The sequence below is a fragment of the Limulus polyphemus genome, unplaced genomic scaffold, assembly GCF_000517525.1.
Source record: "Limulus polyphemus unplaced genomic scaffold, Limulus_polyphemus-2.1.2 Scaffold269, whole genome shotgun sequence".
NCBI classification, from domain to species: domain Eukaryota; kingdom Metazoa; phylum Arthropoda; class Merostomata; order Xiphosura; family Limulidae; genus Limulus; species Limulus polyphemus.
The window spans coordinates 613342-633774 of record NW_013665879.1 but is presented as its reverse complement, the minus strand read 5'-3'; the positions used below and the strand labels follow the sequence as shown (position 1 = coordinate 633774).

The following is a 20433-nucleotide window of genomic DNA, read 5'->3' as shown; positions in this document are numbered from 1 at the left end:
ATATATATATACATACATATAGTAGATGTGTTTGTATGTATGTTAGTGTATGGATACCCTGCAAGACAAAATATATGCAAATATTTTACAGTATGGAGGCCTATGTGCTGTATACTATCAGTGCATATATAATAATGTTTGACGTACGTTGTATCTCAAAGTTAATTAGTGATGTGTATCGAAGTGGCGTCGTTATAGGAAGATGGCTAGAATATGTACATACAGTCTGTTGCTTAACGGTAAGCCTGAGGGCTTATAACCCTAAAATACGAGGTTCAATTTTGTAGATTCGCGCTGAAGAACAAAAGCAAACTAAATATTGGTATTTAGGTGTAAAGAAATTTTACAATAAAACGGATGTTACTCAACACATCCTTAAAAATCGCACAACTATTACTGATATAAACCCTTACAATGATTTGGGGGGGGGGGTAAAACATTTCGTACTCGCTGTTTCTCACGGATTTGTAATTCCCGAGCTCGAAAGTTCACAAGTGTTTTCGTTTGAGTAACATTAACTTCCAAATTACCGACTTGTTTTTTTATACCTTTTACTACTGTTGGCATCACATACTGCATGGTTTTGAGTAGGCTTATGTTTTGTCTGTTACAAGTAATGTAAAGTTGTTTGTTATTAAGCACAAAGCTACACAAAGGGCTGTCTGTGCTCTGCCCACCACGGGTATCGAAACCCGGTTCCTAGCAGTATAAGTCCGCAGACATACCGCTGTGCCGCTGGGGGCAGTTATGTAAAGAACTGATCAAAGAAACTGGGTAAAATCACGCATTTTTTATGTCAAATATATAAAATTAATTGTAATTTTAATGTTATTTTTCTTTACATTTTTTGTGTGTCTTATATATTATTAGGAGCCTTGTAACCAGGAAAATCATGTATTCACAAGCAATTTCGTTCATAAATGTTTAACAGAAATCTATTTAAGAAAGCCGATAGATGTCGTAAATTTCAGGGCTAAATGTTCTATAAAAAATGTCATCGAGTTTTATTTGTAAGTTTAATTGTGAAACTTTGTCCCCTCTGATGCTCACCTTAATTGATAATTTCTTTTAAACAGGGCCGGGCGTGTTTTGTTAGTTAGCGTATCGGGCTGCGGATCGTAGATTAGATACGTGATGGTGCTAAACACGTTCCACACTTTAAACTGTGGGAACGTCATTCGATCGGTTCAATAATGGAGTCGTGTTGCATCAGAAACTTTTCAGAACTTATACGAAAGTACATCTCGCTAACTAGCAGCACTTACTGAAGGCAGTGGTGAAGTTAACTAGTGTTAAGACATTGATCACTATAACTTACTCTATAACTGCATGTTTGGATGCTTTTTATCAGAGCACTTTATGTAGAGGTCAAATTATTAGTAACTTCAAGTTTAAAGTCTTACTCTTACGTTAAGATAGTTAAAAACAAAATGAAAGACAGCGCAATGACGTCACTGACATAGAGGGTACAATACTGATATAGTGAATGACTTATGCTGTGATATTCAAATTGTATTAAAAGTTAATTTATGCAGAAATCAAGTTCTTTATGGGTTTACATTTTGTAACTTTATTTCCACCAATAACCATAAAGAATCCAGTGTTTAGAGTGCCGAACTGCGGATCTGTCGGTCAATCTTTTGGGTCCTGTTACTGAAAAAAAACAAGAAACATTGCGCTCGGCTATCACGGATAGCCGTTGAGTAGCTTTGCGTGAACAAACCCATAGAGACAGGTCACACATAAATGATTTACAAACCCCAGCTGCAATACTTATAGTGACAGCGCCCCCTTTGGTTGCTTAAAGGTAACCTCGAAGGCTTATAATCCTAAAATTCGGGGCTTAATCTCTGCCGTGGGCACAGTGCAGCTTTGCAGCTACGAATAAAAATTAAACACACATATTTGTATTTATTCATAAACACAAAAGAACCCATCCACATGCCCCGAGCAACAATACACAGCATAATAAAGAAGGAACTCCGTCTGTAAAAGTGACATAAGTCACGTGTACACAAGTTCCTTCCACAACATATCCGTTCAACCGTCGCATATCTCAGGCCTTTGCGGAATGAAACGGGCATTCGTGCTATTTCATACTAAGCCATACTGGCCATGTCACCGTATACAGGGCATATGAATTTGTTGATCATACATTTGCAAATAAAATTCTATAAGGCAAAAGGTCCAAAATGCTAGTTTTTTCATCTGCCTGACGATTACTATTTGTTAATAAAATAAGATTTTGCCGGAACAAAGCAAAATATTTGGCATGTAGTACATGAAAAAAAAGAGGTATAATTAAATATTGTTTGGTGTATTACGTATAGCTTTGAGTGTGTGTATACAAGAAAAAACTTAAAAACTGGTTCAGTCAACAACTAAGGGTTCAGTCAACAACTCTGTCATCAGCATCGGGTGGAGAGGAATTTCAAAAACATTTTTTTTTTTTTTGGATATGTAACATTACTTACATCATAATCCCCAAGACATAAGCCAGAACAGGTCTAGCACACGTTAAGAGTAAGGGTTATGAGAATAAGACTGATGAAAGGTTATAAGCTTGCCATCCATCAATCTCATTAGGCCATGTTACGCGACACGTCATTTAAGATGTTGAGACGAGTGACATCGGTGATGACGGATTTGTCGAACGTCCTGCGTTGTGTGTGAAATGATGAACACGACATGACTTTCATCACTTACGACAGTTTTAAAACAGGAAATCAAACCTACTGATGACAAACTAGACAGAGAAATAAATTATACAAGAAACGAGGCCCTCCTTTGAAAGGGCAGGCAGGTCTATATGTATTGCCTAATTAAGAATCAAGATTTAGGGCTACCGAGGTTATACGTACATAAAAGCCTGGAGGTAATATCAAAACACTAACGTAAATCAATACTGGTTGTCACGTGAAGTAGTCACAGTCTTTACATAAACCTATAAAGTATCTCTTTAAATTTCTCGAATAGGTCAAAGTTTATCAATGTGTTTGAGTCAGAGTATAACAATTACTACGATAAGATCTTAAGTTCTGTAAAATCACTTTTGATATGTCTCTGCGGGAAATGATTCACGCGAAAAGATTTTCAAACCCCTCAGAGATTCTTTTTTTTTTTGTTGTTGTTGTAATCATATAACTCCACGATGGGCTATTTATGCTGTTCCCACCGCACGGATCGAACCCCCTTTTAGGACTACAAATACACTTTTCTTGAGACGAACCAAGAAATAAAACACTTATGTGTATTAAACAATATTTTAATTTTCCCGTTTCTGAATAAAAATAATAAACTAAACAAAAATATAAAAATGCATGCGGCGCTTCGTTGCGAAACGTAAAAAAAAAGAAAGTTGTGTGTTTTTATTTGTTACGTAGATGTGTGAATTAAATGTGTTTACATCGAGCTCCATGGTAGATAATGTACTTATTATAACTCTTTTTTTTTGGATGCATGCATTAAAAACAAATTATCTTGCAGGTGTAGCAGAAACTAAGGGAAAACAGTTAAATATATTTTAACGTTGTTAATTACAAGACTCTTGTACCTTTTTAATCAGCCCGTCATTAAAATAGGTTTTAGGTTAACAATCAGAACAAATACTAGAAACCTTTAACATCTAGATGATTTTTGCTGGTTTAATAATTAAAATGTGGGCCGTTTGTATATTTTATCGCAGAATGGGCAACCTGAGCTTTGTCCGCTGCTGGGATCGAACCCAGAATTCTAGCATGACAAACCTCTAAGCTTTCCCCTAAACCGCGAGGGACAATAATGTGGACATTTTTTGGGTATTATATTATCCTTTCCTAGCTGATTTTTTTAAATATTTATCACACTTATAACATACAGTTAATTAATTACGGCTGTTTCAATAGGTTGAAACACTAGCAAGTCAAAACCTGGCTCACAAGTTAGGGTATACATCAATACTTCAACTAAGCTAACTATGTAGCATGATACCTTCTTTTTGAGTTGAGTTGGTACAATTCTATAGCAGAACACAAACTAACAACTTACTTAGTACAGGATAATTTTTCTTTAATTAAGTACTTATCCTATATCCTATTGTGTCAGTTAGTAGGACAGATGGTAATATTTTCCTTAAAGTCGATGGGAGCTGTTACTTTTTTTTTCTTTTACTCAAATGGAGAGTTTTCAAGTGGAAACTCGAAAACATTATACTTGTTTGTTTCGTAGATGTCGTTTCATAACCGAAACTGTGTAATAGCAGACATGCGTAGTACAGTTAGGTCACAATTATAAGAACAAGTTAATGAATGTAATGAAGTTCTACGAATTATAGCAACCAGTATCAAATTATGATAATAGTTCCACGTACTTCAAACAAAAAAGCCTGTTCTGTCTAAAACTATTAAGCAATCGAATTGCTAGACGGATAAAAGCGGAAAGGTTTGAGGATAAAGCGTGTTAGGCAAGGACAACGAAATCACACACAATGAATGACCAACCCATATTGAGTTTCTACACACTCAGTCGACCTGACAATTTAACGCATAAAATTATTGTAAATTTAATTATTAAAATCTAATAAATTCAATTTTACCAGAGGGATTAATGTGTAAGTTTTTTTTCAATCACACTTTTCCACCAGGTGTCGCCCACATGTGTTTTCCTGGTTAAGGCATGCATTATTTATAACCATCGTGAATGCCGGGAACAGGGAGCTAATTTATAACCGGCAAAGTTTTGTGGCTACAACAGTGGATGCTTCTTACTGACAGCGGGAAATTTACAAGAACTGGGTTCAAGATTCTCTTAGTTGGTGAATTTGTTGGCACTTGAATCATAGTCTGTTACATATTAGTGGATCGAAGTGGGAAAAATATAGCATGTTAAAATTACTGACTATGCAAAACCTACAACGGCTATGATGCACAGAAAATAAATAGCTCATTATGTAAACACTGAGCAATTATCACGTTGAACTTCTACCACAGCAATTAAATGCAAACACTTGCAAGAAGTTTGTAGTGATTGTAGTGCATGAATCAACGCTTCAATGAGGAAAATATTCACGTTCCAAGCACCAGTAAGATCCCCTGACGAGGGATGTAGCATCAAGTACTGAGCATGCCATAAGGGATCAAGTAGGTTTTCTGCCAAGAATCCATTAACAGCTCATTTGTCACTTTTAAAACAACGTACATAAAAACCTGATATTTGATTACACAGAGGAATGATTGACAATGTGGCTAACTTAGCATCATTCAGAATGCTGGATTATAAATTCATATTTGGCCGAGTGTTCACATTATAATATACTGTGAATAAAGACTATATTACAACTTTGCTTTTATGGGGGAATATATATATAACATACCCGTGGTGCACAATGGAATGGAGAAGGAACACATTACAGCCACTTGAAACATATCCAATCATTATTGTAGTCGTGCGTTCTCAACGAGAGGACATAGAGCTTGTCAGTATGTCAGCACATAAGTGACAATAAACAGATGGCATGGGCTAAAAATTCCTATGTCAATAAGGTATAAACATGACTTTTATTTAGGTAGTGAATGAGAGAAAGGTGTTATTGGTTGATGATAAAAATGTAATGTAAAAAACAAATATTTAAAATCGTGATAAATTTTATTAAGTAATTCTATTAAAAGATTTTGGAGAAATGAATAATGATAGTTGTATTGTCTGAAGTTTAAATATGAAAACTGCAATATTCTAGGATTACTACCACCCTTTCCTGCAGTGCTCCCTAGAATGACCTGATGGTTAGGGTACTCGACTCGCAATTTATGGGTCGTGGGTACGAATTCCATCACAAAACATTATTGCGAGGGCGTTATAATGTGATGGTTAATCCCACTTTTCGTTGAAAAAGAGTAACCCAAGAGTTGGCGGTGTTGACTAGCTGCCTTTCCTCTAGTCAATAACTTATAATTAGGGACGCCTAGTGCAGATGACCCCCGAATAGTTTTGCGCCAAATTCAACAAACAACCAAAACTCTTCAGTGTCAACACTTTTTAAATATAGAATTACTCTCTTTAAAAAAAAAGCATTATCCAGAACTATTTGTATTACTCTTTCTGTGTACGAATACAGTTTATATAGCTTGTAGATACCATTGTTACACTACCTTAAACGTATTCGATCAGGTTCATTATAAAGATATGTATACCTTATATTGTAAACTTATATACACTTGCTGCAAATTACTTAGAAAAATAAAATAAATTCGTAATACTTGCACGAATTCCATTTCTATTTCTACAATGAGATTTTCTTTGTATCGGAACGTACAAGTTTTAGTAGCTAGTAGACATTTCGTATGACACATATAGAATTTAGTTAGATACGAATTCGTCCTTCTGTCTCTCTAACTAACGGATGGTTAAGACCCGTCACTTGTCCCTTTAAAGTATCTGTACTAACGCACTTTACTGATATTTTGTTGTAGTATTTCGATACGTACCTGACTTAGCGGGTTTGAACTTATAGTGGAGCAATTTATTAAGTTTATAACCAGTGGAAAAACACAAAGAAAAATTCACCAAACAATATTTTCAATACACATTTACAATATAATAGGTAAGAGAGTAGCCGGTCGTCATTACATGTGCATATTTAAGTAGTAGCAGACATTACAATATACATATTAAAAACTGACGATGGGTGAGGGATTTCTTATTGAATTTTAGAAATAAAAACAGTGTTTAATCGGACTATACATTTTTCAAAAAATCTGTATTATCTCTGTTAATTTGTCCATTCATCCATCCATATGTCTTGCTAGGTTGAATCCTTAAAGGATTCTGTTGAATTCCAAAAACAATTTTATTCATCTTAGGCTAAACCTTCATTAAGGAATGAATTAACTGAAGTCCACCCAGTGCTTGTTATAATAAGCCTGTCTTTATGTAGCAAATTGTCCATGATGAGCTCTGTACAAATGTGCTCAACACAATATAGATAGATTTACATCTAACCCCAGTTGTTGTTGTTGTTTCGTAACAGTCAATTGCGTCTCACGACAAACCCTCCATTTTAAACAGATATAGCTCCGTGGAGTAAGACATCCGAGATTTTTTATGCATTTACTAACTACAAGTGTAAATAGCTTTTACATTTTAAGATTTTAGAAGATCAGGAGTGAATACGAAAAAATATATTCTTATTTGGAAACCGAGTTCAAATGTGAAAACAAGACTTAGTAAATATTTTCACGATATATATCAAGAAAGCCATGAGAGTAGACAAGTTTGTTCGACAGCTATCAAAGTTTGCCAGGTGGAAGGCTCATGGTGTTATGAGGTACTTGGCACACCTGAAAATCTTCTCCAAATCGTAAATGACACAGCTTGAAATGGCAAAATACCATCTGCCAGTTATGCTACAATGTACCTGATGCTATGGTGGGCATCATATATGTGACTAGAAATGTCTTCATTTGGATTCCATTTGTATGTTAAATTACACAGAACTGGTCTGAATGAAATGATACGCCTGTTCCAAAAGGTACAAAAGGAAATATTCTGGAGATTTGTCCACCATATATTAAATGTGCAAGTATATGTATAGCATAGGGCAAGAACAGTAACACTTTTAATTACCTTAGGATAAACGAGAGTTGTTTTTTTTTACCATACTCCAGACAAAATAATAATAATAATAATTCACTGGGCTTAAACACGGAAAATTTGAAACTCAAGAAACAGGTTCCATTTACTTCCTCATTATCAATAATTACATGCGTCTTCAAAGACATTGCGAATCTGGAAATCTAGTGTGTGAAAACTCCATTTTGTTAGGGAAGATTATACGGCCTTTGTTTTTGTTTACGATAATCATACGTCACACTTCCGAACAATAATCTAGTGGTTTTTCCATTTTGATTGCCCGTACCAGTGTCACCACCTACTGTAATAATTTTATAGCTGAAAACACGTTAAAAAATACATGTAGTTACAACTGATAAAATATGAAATGACAATAGAATGGGTAGCATAGTTTTAAGCGAAATTGTTTTGAGCATGAGCCATCCATTGAAGTAAAACAGAAGTAAAATCTAGATGCATGTACATGAACCTGAAATACATTGACATTTCAATTATTAAAGATAAATGAGGCTCTTTTTGTTTAGGCTGTATTGCGTAATTTTTATATCTACGTACTAAAAATGTAGATATCATTTAGCATATCATGAAACTTTTTTGTATGTTTGTATTTTATCTGCTGTGTCCACCGCGGGCAATCGAACCTCGGATTTTAGCGTTGCAAACCCGTAGACTTTGCTCCACCGGGAGACATGAAACTTTTATAAGTATTAAAAGGAGAGTAGCATAACCAACATTAATGTTTCGTGGTCAGATAAGTATACTTTGAAAACTGTAAAAACAATCCTAAAATCATAATAACAATAACAATAAAAACCTTGTATTCTGTCTACAACAAAACACAATTAATGTTATTAAGAATGCCATTGGCATCACTGACTATATTTCATGCAAAGTTTCAGGTGATTATTCATGTGAATTGATATGCAAATGTTTACCATTCAGAGATCAAGCCCAAAAATACTCATTTGGCACTTTACAGCCCAAGAAATGGTTAGAAGACGTACGTTAATAAGGCGTATGACCACTTCAGACAAGTTACACATACATTTTGACAAGATGGAAATGAATGGATCGAGGAGGTAAACTAGCTCACTCTCACTCCTCCATTAGAGTTTCTTCCAGTTCATCACCACTTCTCAGACGTGATTCACCTGTTCCCAAGTTTCTTCCTAGAGCATATCATACAAGTTCCTTCCACGTTAAGTCAGGGGAGCGTACGAAACATTTATCCTGTTTTTCCAGGGAGTTGCCAAAATTGTCAGAACTGTGTGTGTGTGTGTGTTTGTTATCATTCACCAGAAACTAACTAACTGTACTTGCATATGGTGACATCAGTGTTTGCAAGTCTGCTTCTTTGTACTGCATGTAGCCATTTTGTAGAACTTAAAAGTCAAACTAACCACCAATACTGATCCTCGCCCAAATCAGTATGCCATCACCATCATTTGCATACTTTTCTTCCGCGAAATTCGGGTTAGATCTAAACCAGGGAACTCTACAAATGTGTACACTTCTCCTATATGGCTGCTATAGAAAGTTTGATTCATCTGAGAGAAAGGCATTCAATCACACATTATTTGACCATTTCATGTGTTCTTGACGCTACTGACGACTGGTTGTCTTGTATCAATGAGATAGAGGAATCATGCCATTGATTGTTTGGCATAAAGGCTAACTCCTATACATCTTGTTTCTGATTAATTGCACTTTTATTTACCATCCAGTTACTGCTTTCAACTGTTGATTCTTTTGGGAGCTAAGATTCATCAGTTACTTCGAGTATTTACTGTCATTTAGCGGTAATCTTTTAGGATTGTCAAAAATGGTCTACTCTGTCTGGGTCACCGGTCAACTGTATTGATGGTCTGAAAGTGAATCCACATCTTGCTACTAATACTTCGTGGTACTTGTAGTGTTTGACTAACTCCTAATCAGCCTGTTATTCTCAACATCATGGCCAGGTGGTTAGGGTGCTCGACTCGCAATCTGAGGATCGCGGGTTGGAATCCCCGTCCCACCAAACATGCTCGCCCTTTCAGCCGTGAGGGCTTTATAATGTGACGGTCAATCCTACTATTCGATGGTAAAAGAGTAGCCCAAGAGTTGGCGGTGGGTGGTGATGACTAGCTGCCTTCCCTCTAGTCTTTCACTGCTAAATTAGGGACGACTAGCGCAGATAGCTCTCGTATAGCTATGCGCGAAATTCAAAACAAACCAAACCAAACTCAACAACATGTCAATGTCCAAATGTCTTTTCTTAGATCCTGGCATGTTTCTCTGCCAATCTGGATCTCTTTACAAACTTTATTCAACCTGGTAATGGTGAACAGACTGTATTCATTCATGTTCTTATAATGTGCATATCAGACAGTTGTTTCGCATTGAAATGACCTCAGGGATGTCAATGGCATAACTTATTAACAGCAGTTGTGCTTTGTCATAGCTAAACATAGAAACTCTGATTGTCATTTAATTACTTAGCGCAGTGTAATTGGGTTAACAAGTCAGTATTGTTGAATGTTGTGCACGTTGAAGACAATTTAGGTTAGAAATAAACATACATTGATATGGTAATTTTTGGATGCACTCTCTATGCATTTCTATTATGCCTATTATTAGACGTAGACAGTGAATAGTGGTTCATAACTGGGTCATAAAGCAACCAACCTTAGTCCTTTTCGTTATATTGACGGTTTAAGGTTGCATATAAATGAGCTAACAATTAGAAAACTCATAATGGCTATAGAAATAAGGTAAACTGCTTAAATATATTTTATATAAAGGTTATTTAGGAAAGTTAATAAAGCATATTAAAATCCTAAGGCTGTTAGATTTAAAATATTTATATGATTAATGTAAAAATATGCTATAAAACCATTTTAAGCACAACAAGTCACGAAGAAATAGTACACTGATAAGTTATGGCATATGTACTGATGAAAACAAATAGGCGTCGGAGGAAAGGGGACTGGAGCAGCAGGTAGCCCAATCCTATTGATTTATGCACCGCGAGGTGGCAATCCACGCGTGAGTTCGGGTAGATAAGACCTGGTTTGGAATAGTTGACGTATTTTCAGCTTCAACTAATTTATGTCACTTGAACTGCTATGCCATTTCTTTTCACTTCATTTCTTTGGGTTTCATGTTTAATTACGTAAAATGTCAGGTTCTATAGTCTGTACCATATGAAAATTTGTATGTACCCCAGCATGGACCTGATGAACCCCCCATACCAATTTGGGTAAATTTCCACCCACATCCTGCGAAGTAGTTACATGGACATACAAAAGACAATAGACAGTATTATTATATTTATATAGATATACAGCTTTCAGTTTGGGCCCGGCATGGCCAGGTGGTTAGGGCACTCGACTCGCAATCTGAGGGTCGCGGGTTCGAATCCCCGTCACACCAAACATGCTCGCCCTTTCAGTCGTGGGGGCGTTATAATGTTACGGTCAATCCTACCGTTATTTGGTGAAAGAGTAGCCCAAAAGTTGGCGGTGGGTGGTGATGACTAGCTGCCTTCTACCTAGTCTTACACTGCTGCCCCCCCCCCAGTGGCACAGCGGTATGTCTGCGGACTTACAACGCTGAAAACCGGGTTTCGATACCCGTGGTGGGCAGAGCACAGATAGCCCTTGTGTAGCTTTGTACATAATTAAATACAAGCAAGCAGGCTTACACCGCTAAATTAGAGACGGCTAGCACAGATAGCCCTCGTGTAGCTTTGCGCGAAATTCATAAGAAACAAACAAACCAATTTGAAACTGAGATAATGGCGTCACTATATTCTCGTTGTACATAAAATATATATCAGTTGTTATAACCTAAAAACTCCTGGTGTTTGTAGTAAATATCAATATATATGTCAGATTTATTGCATCAGATTGTTAGTCAATAATCCTGACTGAAAAGTTAACAGTCAGTGAATTAATTTAAACATAAATTTCAGACAAGTCAGTGAAAGAGGACCATCCTATCGAAGATATTATTTGAACATGAACATTTTTATTGACGATTTTTCACTATTATATTTACCATTCACTGTACATAAATTAGCAATTCTTGAGAAGAAGGGTCTCATGGCTTGCGACTGAGACCTCAATTTGGTAGGGGTATTGGCCCACTTTTGATCAGAGCTTGTGTTCTGTTATTAACATTTGTTACCAACCTTTGGATTGGTTCACTAGATTCAGATTCTGAAGGTTAGTTATTATTGTAAGCCGTGCGGTATTGTGCACAGGTGGTTGGGTAATCTGTATCAAAACAAATTTGAAGATGCAAGTCAGCCATTCATGTGACAATTACAGCCGATATAAAGTCGCGTTGGAACAACATATGTCAAACTCATTTTTAGATTATTTGGCGCTAAGTTTATGCCACTGAAAACTGAAGAATATATATATATATTAATACTTTCAGATCATAAGTATAATATTCAGGACGGAGATATCTTTTGCTTAATGGCAATGGACGACAAAGGAATAGGGATCAGCTTGAGACACCAGGACAGTCCAGAAAGAGACCTGCAACGTGTAGTACCACAGCCATTGTAAGTAAAGAACGTAATCTTGTAACAGGTGATAATCCATGAACACAAAAGTCAATAGCCAAAGCCGCCAACATGCCCCAAGCAACAGTACCCAGTATGATTAAGAAGGAATTCCGTCTGTAAAAGTGATATAAGATATGTGTACACAAGTTAAGTTTCTTCCACAACAAATCTGTTTAACCGTCACATATATCAAGTAATTTAAGAATAAAACGGGTATTCATGATGTTCCATACGAAGCCATAATGGCTATATCACCGAACGTAGGGTCTATGAATTTCTGTGCTAGCGGATTGTTGAAACGAACGTGGGAAACCGTCGTCCTCTTACACTAGGTGGGTTATGGAAAGTGCAGAGAAGAGTGGTGTGTTCTGGGCATGACAGCCTTACGACGAAGCCTTTTGTAATGGCAACTATGTTGTAGAGCTGCTGTTAATATGCACGATCTCCAAATAGAACGCGAGTGGACATAGTCTGTAACAACGTGGCGAGGCTCCAAAATCATTTTACTATATAGTACTCAACCTCTATATTATCTTGGTGAAATAGATATGGTCCTTTACCACTTATTTTCATGAATGCAGGTGGTGCACAATTATTCAGAATATTATGATACGGCACGTTATCTATATATCTCCTTCAACTGTTACGAGTGGGCCAAGCCTAAACCAGCTAAAATCAGACAAAATCGAGATACTACCCCACTCTCCGATGGTTGTTATGACACAGTCACATCCATTTGAAGCATTTTCCACTGTTTTTCATCTTAGTTTGGATGCTCAGGGCAACATAATGAAGAAGTTATATGCTATAGCCCATCCCGGAAATCCAGCACTATACAGCTTCCTGCGTACAATGATTATATTGCTTGGAGTCTCTAGGTGTTGGACGTAATTACTTAATTGTCGTTTTTTTACATAATTAAATAAAACATATACATCGAATATTTGCAATATTACATAAGCATTTTAGAATTCAATACTTTTAGGGTTTTGATACATTTATGTTCCATTAACGATCCAATACAGCCTTTGGTATAAAGCCTACGTGAATGTTGTATATTTTATTTCTTTAGCCATAACTAAAAAATAGAAATACATATTAGCTACTACGACTATTCAGAATAAATATTATGGATATGTAACCTAAAAGCTTCAATAAAACGAAAAAATCTAAGACTAGATGCTATATGACCAAAGTATGAACTGTTACTTACCATTGTCTGTATTCCATAATAGACATAATAATAATATTGCATAGAAAATGCATCAATGAAATGTTTATTTGAAACCTAATATTTTTATCCAAGTTTACAATACCTAGCAATAACAAATTCGTTATTCCAGTTAAACTGCTCCAAATAATTAACGGATAACGAGAGTTTTCTATATTAATAAAACACAATTACTTTTATTAAATAAAGCCAGTCGTATCCCTTGATGTCGTTTTTTATATATATATAAAAGAAGTGCTAGGTGGCTGTGACATGATATGCACGATTCGGCTATATAGAAAAGTGAAGGAAACAGAGCGTGTTCTCAATTAACAGCGTAGACAACAGCAGATTGTGCAATGACATCCAGATTAATAGTGCATCGCGCCAGGCTCGGCATAGCCAGGTGGTTAGGACGCATGACTCGAACTCTGAGGGTCACAGGTTCAAATCCCCGTTCCATCAAACATGTTCGCCCTTTCAGGTGTGGGGGCTTTATAATGTGACAGTCAATCTCACTATTCATTGGCAAAAGAGTAGCTCAAGAGTTGGCGGTGGATGGTCATGACTTGCTGCCTGCCCTCTAGTCTTTCAATGTTAAATTAGGGACGGCTAGTGCAGATAGGTCTCGTGAAGCTTTGCGCGAAATTCAAAAACAAACATCACGCCAGAACTACAACAAAGACATTTGGATGTTTCCATTATGTTGAGGTTGGCAAGAATTTAGTAAAACATAACAAGTCGTTACAGAACAATTTTAAGTATCAAAAACTGTGCTTGGCAGGATGTTAACCCGCTTTCAGACCATCGATACTGTTGACAACTCCATAAGACAACTACTATTTGAGAACATGGATGCGAAGCAATCACAGCTCTCACTGACAAACAAAATGAACAGCTTACAACAGCAGTTGGACGATACATCAACATGGAAGTAGTCAGAAACATGTTTCATCATGGTTACCTTTTACGTTAGATGACCAACGACATGGTTTCCCTATCTTACTGACATAAAACGGACATCTTCACCAGTATTAAAAACGCGTGGATTGGTCTAATGACTTGTTGGCGAATGTTATTTTCAGTGAACAAATGAATGAAGAAGCTTCACGTTAAGGCCAGATAGGAGACGTGTACACATGAGAAGAATAGCAGGGATGAGCTCCTTCCCAGTTTAACAAAGGTATCACATCTAATCCAAATTTGGAAACCCACATTTCAGCGCGAGACGTATACACACTTGGAGGGTTCCAGGACTCAGATCAACTCCAATTTGATAAAAGAAAAACATATATAATGTGGTAGTGGTATACTGTTTAGTGGCAGGGATTTTACCCCCGTTTTATTCCAACGGATTATTCATCCCCAAAATATTTCCTTTCATTGTGCTTTCAGATTTTATAACGATGCAGCTACATTTGTTTGTTAAGTCGTGTTTTCGGCTTAAGAATGGTTGGAGTAGGTGTCGGCAATGGGATTTGATCGGAAGTTTAGATTGTTGTTTGTTTGTAGTTAAGCACAAAGCTATACAAAGGTTATCTGTGCTCTGCCCACCACGGGTATCGAAACCCGGTTTATAGCGTTGTAAGTCCACAGACATACCGTTGTGCCACTGAGGGGGGCAGAAAGTTTAGAGTTGTGAAGTACGATTAACATAAAGAAAAATAAAGACTGCAAAAACCCCTAAAAATTGAGTTTTCACACAGTGGGTTTCAGATTCGCAGCTTCTTTGATGACAAATTCAGTTATTAATAAAAAAGAAGTAGAGAGAACTTATTTAAGCCCAGGGAATTATTTTATTTTGTCTAGAATATGGTAAAAAAAACTCTCGCTTATCATAAGGTAATTAAAAGTGTTAATTTTCTTGACCTATACTATACAAATACTTACACATTCAATATGGTGGATAACTCTTTTGAATATTTCCCTCTGTAGTTTTTAGAACATGTGTATTATTTTATTCAGATCTGTTCTGTTTTTGAATGTATAATTTAACGTACAGTTGGACAACGCGAACCAAATGAAGATTTTTTTTTGTCATACATGAGATATCCACCATTACATCAGGCACATTGTAGCATAACTGGCAGGTGGTATATTATGCCATTACAATTACGTTATGTACGACAAGGAGAAGATTATCAGGTGTGCCGAGTACTTCATTAAAACAATGGGCTTTCCACCTGGTTAACTTGGATAGGTGTCAAACATCCTTATTCGCTCCCCTGCCTCTCTTACTGGACATTGGGAAATTATTTACTGAACCTCCTAAATTCTGTTTCTACTTTTAAACACTCGATTTCCAAAGTATTTCGAGATGTACTAGTAACTGAATGTTTTTCCTTTCAACGCGTTTTTTTTTAATTGAAATTAAATTACATGGCCGTAGCTAGCTATGGGGTCACCGAGGTCCGGACTTCGGTTGAAATTATGAATTAAATGTAACGCACTATTTAATTTTACACCGAAATACTGCGTAATGGCCCATATGGAAATGATATACAATATGTAAAGCTGACCTTATAAGGTTGTCGGTGTTTGAACCTCGGGTAAATTTGCGCTCTAGCTACGACCATGTTGGTCTCCTAAGGTATTTAAAGTGTAACAACTATCCTACTTTTAATTAGTGTCAATAGGTAAATAATTTTTGATGTCTGATTCCATGTCTAATAATAGTATTAAAAGATGCTGACATTAATGCAGTGAAACATTTAACATATTTTCAGCGTAAATCTTTCCACATCATGGTTTATAAAATTATCTATAGTGCAAGCTGAAGAATTTACTGTACTATAAATAGCTGCTTATAAAATGCACTTGTGGACTTGATCTAATAAAATCATTTTTGGAGATCAGCAAAATATAATAAAGATTCAACGTAAAAAAAATAGATGAATTAATGGACACTTTGCTCGATAAACTTAGGGAAAACGTTTATTTCATGAAAAATGTGTTTTTTTTTTTAAAATATCATTTAACTATGTGTATGGTGATGTCTTATACAGTACAAATATAAAGATACAGGTATAAGTCAACGCACTTAATAACAAGACGCTCTTATACGTTATATTATATGCATATAACTATTTTGTAAATCTGTTCAGCATGATTTGCTGAGATATTTTTCTTTGTCTTCTTCATTGGCTGTAAATATAAACTTGTATAAAACTAATTTTTCCACATTTATATGCATTTCTGGATGTATAAGATATAACTGATTAATATTATATTTGTCCTTATATCCCAAATAAAGAAAAGATATGTAATAAGTAGGCTTAGATGTGAACGTTTTATTCTTTTATAATGCAATTATGAGAACTCTGTTTCACACTGACAAACTTCATATGCAGTGAGGTTCTATTTATTATAACTGCTATAAAATAACGGAACGCCTAGATTACTTATAAGACTAAATCTCACTTTTTGTGCGCCTGAAGTACTAAAAGTTTCGGTTTCTACACGACTTATAAAAGACTCGTTAAAATAACGGAACGCCTGGATTAGTTATAAGATTAAGCCGCACTTTTTTTGTGCGCCTGAAGTACTAAAAGTTTCGGTTTCTACAAGACTTATAAAAGACTCGTTAAAATAGCGATTTTACTCGTTCACCCCTTGGCCAATTAAAGTGATCTAAAAACATTCTAATATTGAGACTTCTTGTTGAGAACAGACATGAGAATGTTAAGATGGCTGTTGGGAATGTCGCTAAGAGAGAGGAGAACGAAAATGGAAATGAATGTCTCTAAAAGAGAGGAGAACGAATAAGGAAATGAATGTCTCTAAAAGAGAGGAGAACGAATAAGGAAATGGCAGGAATCTGTGGAATAGAGGAAAAGGCAAAAGAAGTGAGGCCTAGGTGGTTCAGTCACCTGAAGAGAAGAATAATAAGCAATAAGTAGAGAGCATTAGAGCTGCCAGTAGCCGGCAAGAGAAGACAAGGAAGGCCAGTAAAGCGTTAGAAGGATGGAATTAAAGAGGACATGAACGAAAAAGGGAATGCAGAAGATCTGGCAATGAACAGAGATGATTGGAGGTGGGTAGTACGTGCGAAGGATGAACAGGGCAGCGATTATGAAGAACTGCTAAAGGGACAGCCGAAGAATAAGAAGATTCTAATTTCCTATTACTTTTAGGGCAATATTCTGTACTGAGTTCACGACAACGCATCGTAACACGTATAACATGACGTTATGCTAGTTTTCTATTACCTCCGGGCAAAAAAACAACAACAAAAATATAAACATTTCCTGAGGATAAACAGATTTTGAGTTTTCCTTATATGTAAAATAGAATTTCGCTATACTTGTATAAAATAACTATAATCATTTTGCATCACCTACGCAACGTACTTATGTCTTAGAAACAGAGCACGTTTCAGGTAAAAGATATAGTCAGTGAATCACAATATACACATCAAGGAAAATCAACCAGGTGTGTTTCCTACAGGACACGGTTTTCTCGTCACATATCTTTTTTCGCAACTTATATTACAAAAAATTCGAAACTCTCTGCATGAGTGTTATCTCATAGATAAACTAATTCTACATTATGCGATGCTACGAACACAAGTTCAAGAAATTAATTTAATACAAAGAAACGAAACCCTTTAACAGGAGCGCTTTCGAAAGTTGAATCTTCCTTCTTCAAAGACAAACTGTTTGACCCTGAAGAAGAAGAAAGGTCTACCCTTAGAAAGCGATCCTGTTATAGGATTTCCTGTCTTTGTAGTTATTTAATGCTTTAGTCCTAACCTAAAATTTGCATTATGATTTATTTAAAAAAAAAAGTTTTTCATTACCAAAATAAACCATTTTTCTTTGAACTACTTATCTATTTTTAGTGTGTGTTTAATTTTTTTATTGTTAAAATTTGATATTCCTATAAAGTTGGAGAAACAGAAAACATCGTATGAATAGATGTATTTGGTTTTGAGTGTCGAACAACATTACTAAAACTAAAATTACTGACTGCTTACAATTATAATTACTATTATGAGTGGGAGTGTCCACAACTTTTATTTAATTGACTAAAAAATGTTTCTTTTTAAATATTTAAAACGTGCATATATGTGCACGCATATACGAGCACGGATACATAAATATATGTGTGCTTTATGTATATATATATATATATATATATATATTATTGGAAATAAATGAGGAAACACGGACTAAAAGTACGTCACACAACGCTCTGACAGTTGGTTATGCAAAACTTTTATACCACCTTACAGTAGATTGTGAATGTGATACATCATGATGTGTAGGCAATTAGATATTACCACACTGCATCACCTATTTGCAATTACGTAACACCACACAGCATCACCAGATGACAATTAAGTACCACAACATAGCATCATCTAGTGGCAATTAGGTACCACAACATAACAACATATAGTATAAAGCCATATAAAGTCATGTTATAGCAGCTGTATCTTCGGACATACCTGGAGGGTCGGTCATGACTTAGTGGTTAACGTGGTCGGATTGCGAATCAGAGAGTTATCGTTCGCATTTCGTTGCTGAAACAAAACAAAAACAAACACACAAAAACGAGCCTCTCTCCACACTTTGAGGATATGGGTGCGTTAAATGATGGTAAAATCGCACTCTTCGATATGATTTGTTGGTTTGTTATGAATTTCGCGCAAAGCTACACGAGGGCTATCTGCGCTAGCCGTCCCTAATTTAGCAGCGTAAGACTAGAGGGAACGCAGCTAGTCATCACCACCCACCGCCAACTCTTGGGCTACTCTTTTACCAACAAATAGTGGGATTGACCGTCACATTATAACGCCCCCACGGCTGAAAGGGCGAGCATGTTTGGTGTGACAGAGATTCGAACCCGCGACCCTCAGATTGCGAGTCGAGTGCCCTAACCACCTGGCCATGCCGGGGCCCTTCGATATTAGAAGAGTAGCTCAAGAACTGGTGATGGATACTGTTGACTAACTGTTTCCCCTCTAGTCTATTAGTTCGAATTCATGGAGTTTTATGCTCAAATAACCCTTTCCGTATCTTTGCGCGATATGTTTGAAACAAATAAACACACGTGTTTTGAAATTCATGGCACCCAGAAATGAAATACTCCACGAAACTCGTCTAACGATGAAAGTGTTAGTGAAAGTGTTAGTTAGTGTTAGTGATTCGAAATGTACTCATCCCATCATCAGCGAAGTCTTAAAATACACCGACAAGCACAGAGGGTCAGCCTTACATATTGTATGTATTTTACATATGGATCATTCGGTAGTATTTCAGCGTATAATTAAATAGTACGTTACATTTAATTTCACATTTTAACCGATGTACGGACGTCGATGACCTCATAGGTTGCTACGGCCATGGTCTCAAGATATCTTAGTAGAAGTGAGGTAAAGACCATATTTGAGAACATTAAATTTAAAAAAAAACTATTAAGACAAACAAACACTATAAGTAATTTTTTTAGTTCTTATCACTGTCTTTGTCTTCTTTACTAGACTCCCCTCTCACTTAGGGATGAGTTAACAACTCCAACAGATATCTTGATAATGACCCAGTTGAGAGTACAGGCAAATACATCATTGCCATAACAGTGCATGACAAGTTGGCTCAATCTGAATTTAAGGAATGTGTAACTGTAAGTGTATTATTCGTATATCATACGTCACACTTTCATTTAATTTGAATTTTACTTTAACATGACTTTTCAAAATTCAACACGATCTTTTATTTCTTTTATTCTAATTTAAGCCAGGTGCTCATACTTGATCTTTCGCAAACACTCTCTAGGGTTTGTCACCTCTGTATTGGAGGCCAGCCCAGGCAGCCTCTATCTTTTCATCAGCATATTAACGTTGAAGAGCATCAAGCTAGCCTTATGATACTACTGATGAGACAGTTACGTAGGAAGACAGAACTGCGACAAACTTGGACAGCTTGTGATTGGTTGATACATTAACATCTCAATCTAAGGTTTACTCAATTATGCACATAAATTTCAGTGCTAGAAGCCGACTGCGAGAAGTGTCTTTGATTATGTAAGTATTCTGTTTATTTGTAATTAAGCACAAAGC

The 20433-nt window shown here is 36.1% G+C and overlaps 1 protein-coding gene across 1 annotated transcript in view; it reads right to left on the bottom strand.

The window, feature by feature from the left end:
* The window catches only part of LOC106456898 (T-box transcription factor TBX20-like), a 56922-nt gene that overhangs the window by 20558 nt on the left and 15931 nt on the right, over positions 1-20433 (bottom strand). The gene's annotated exons all lie outside the window — the stretch shown is intronic.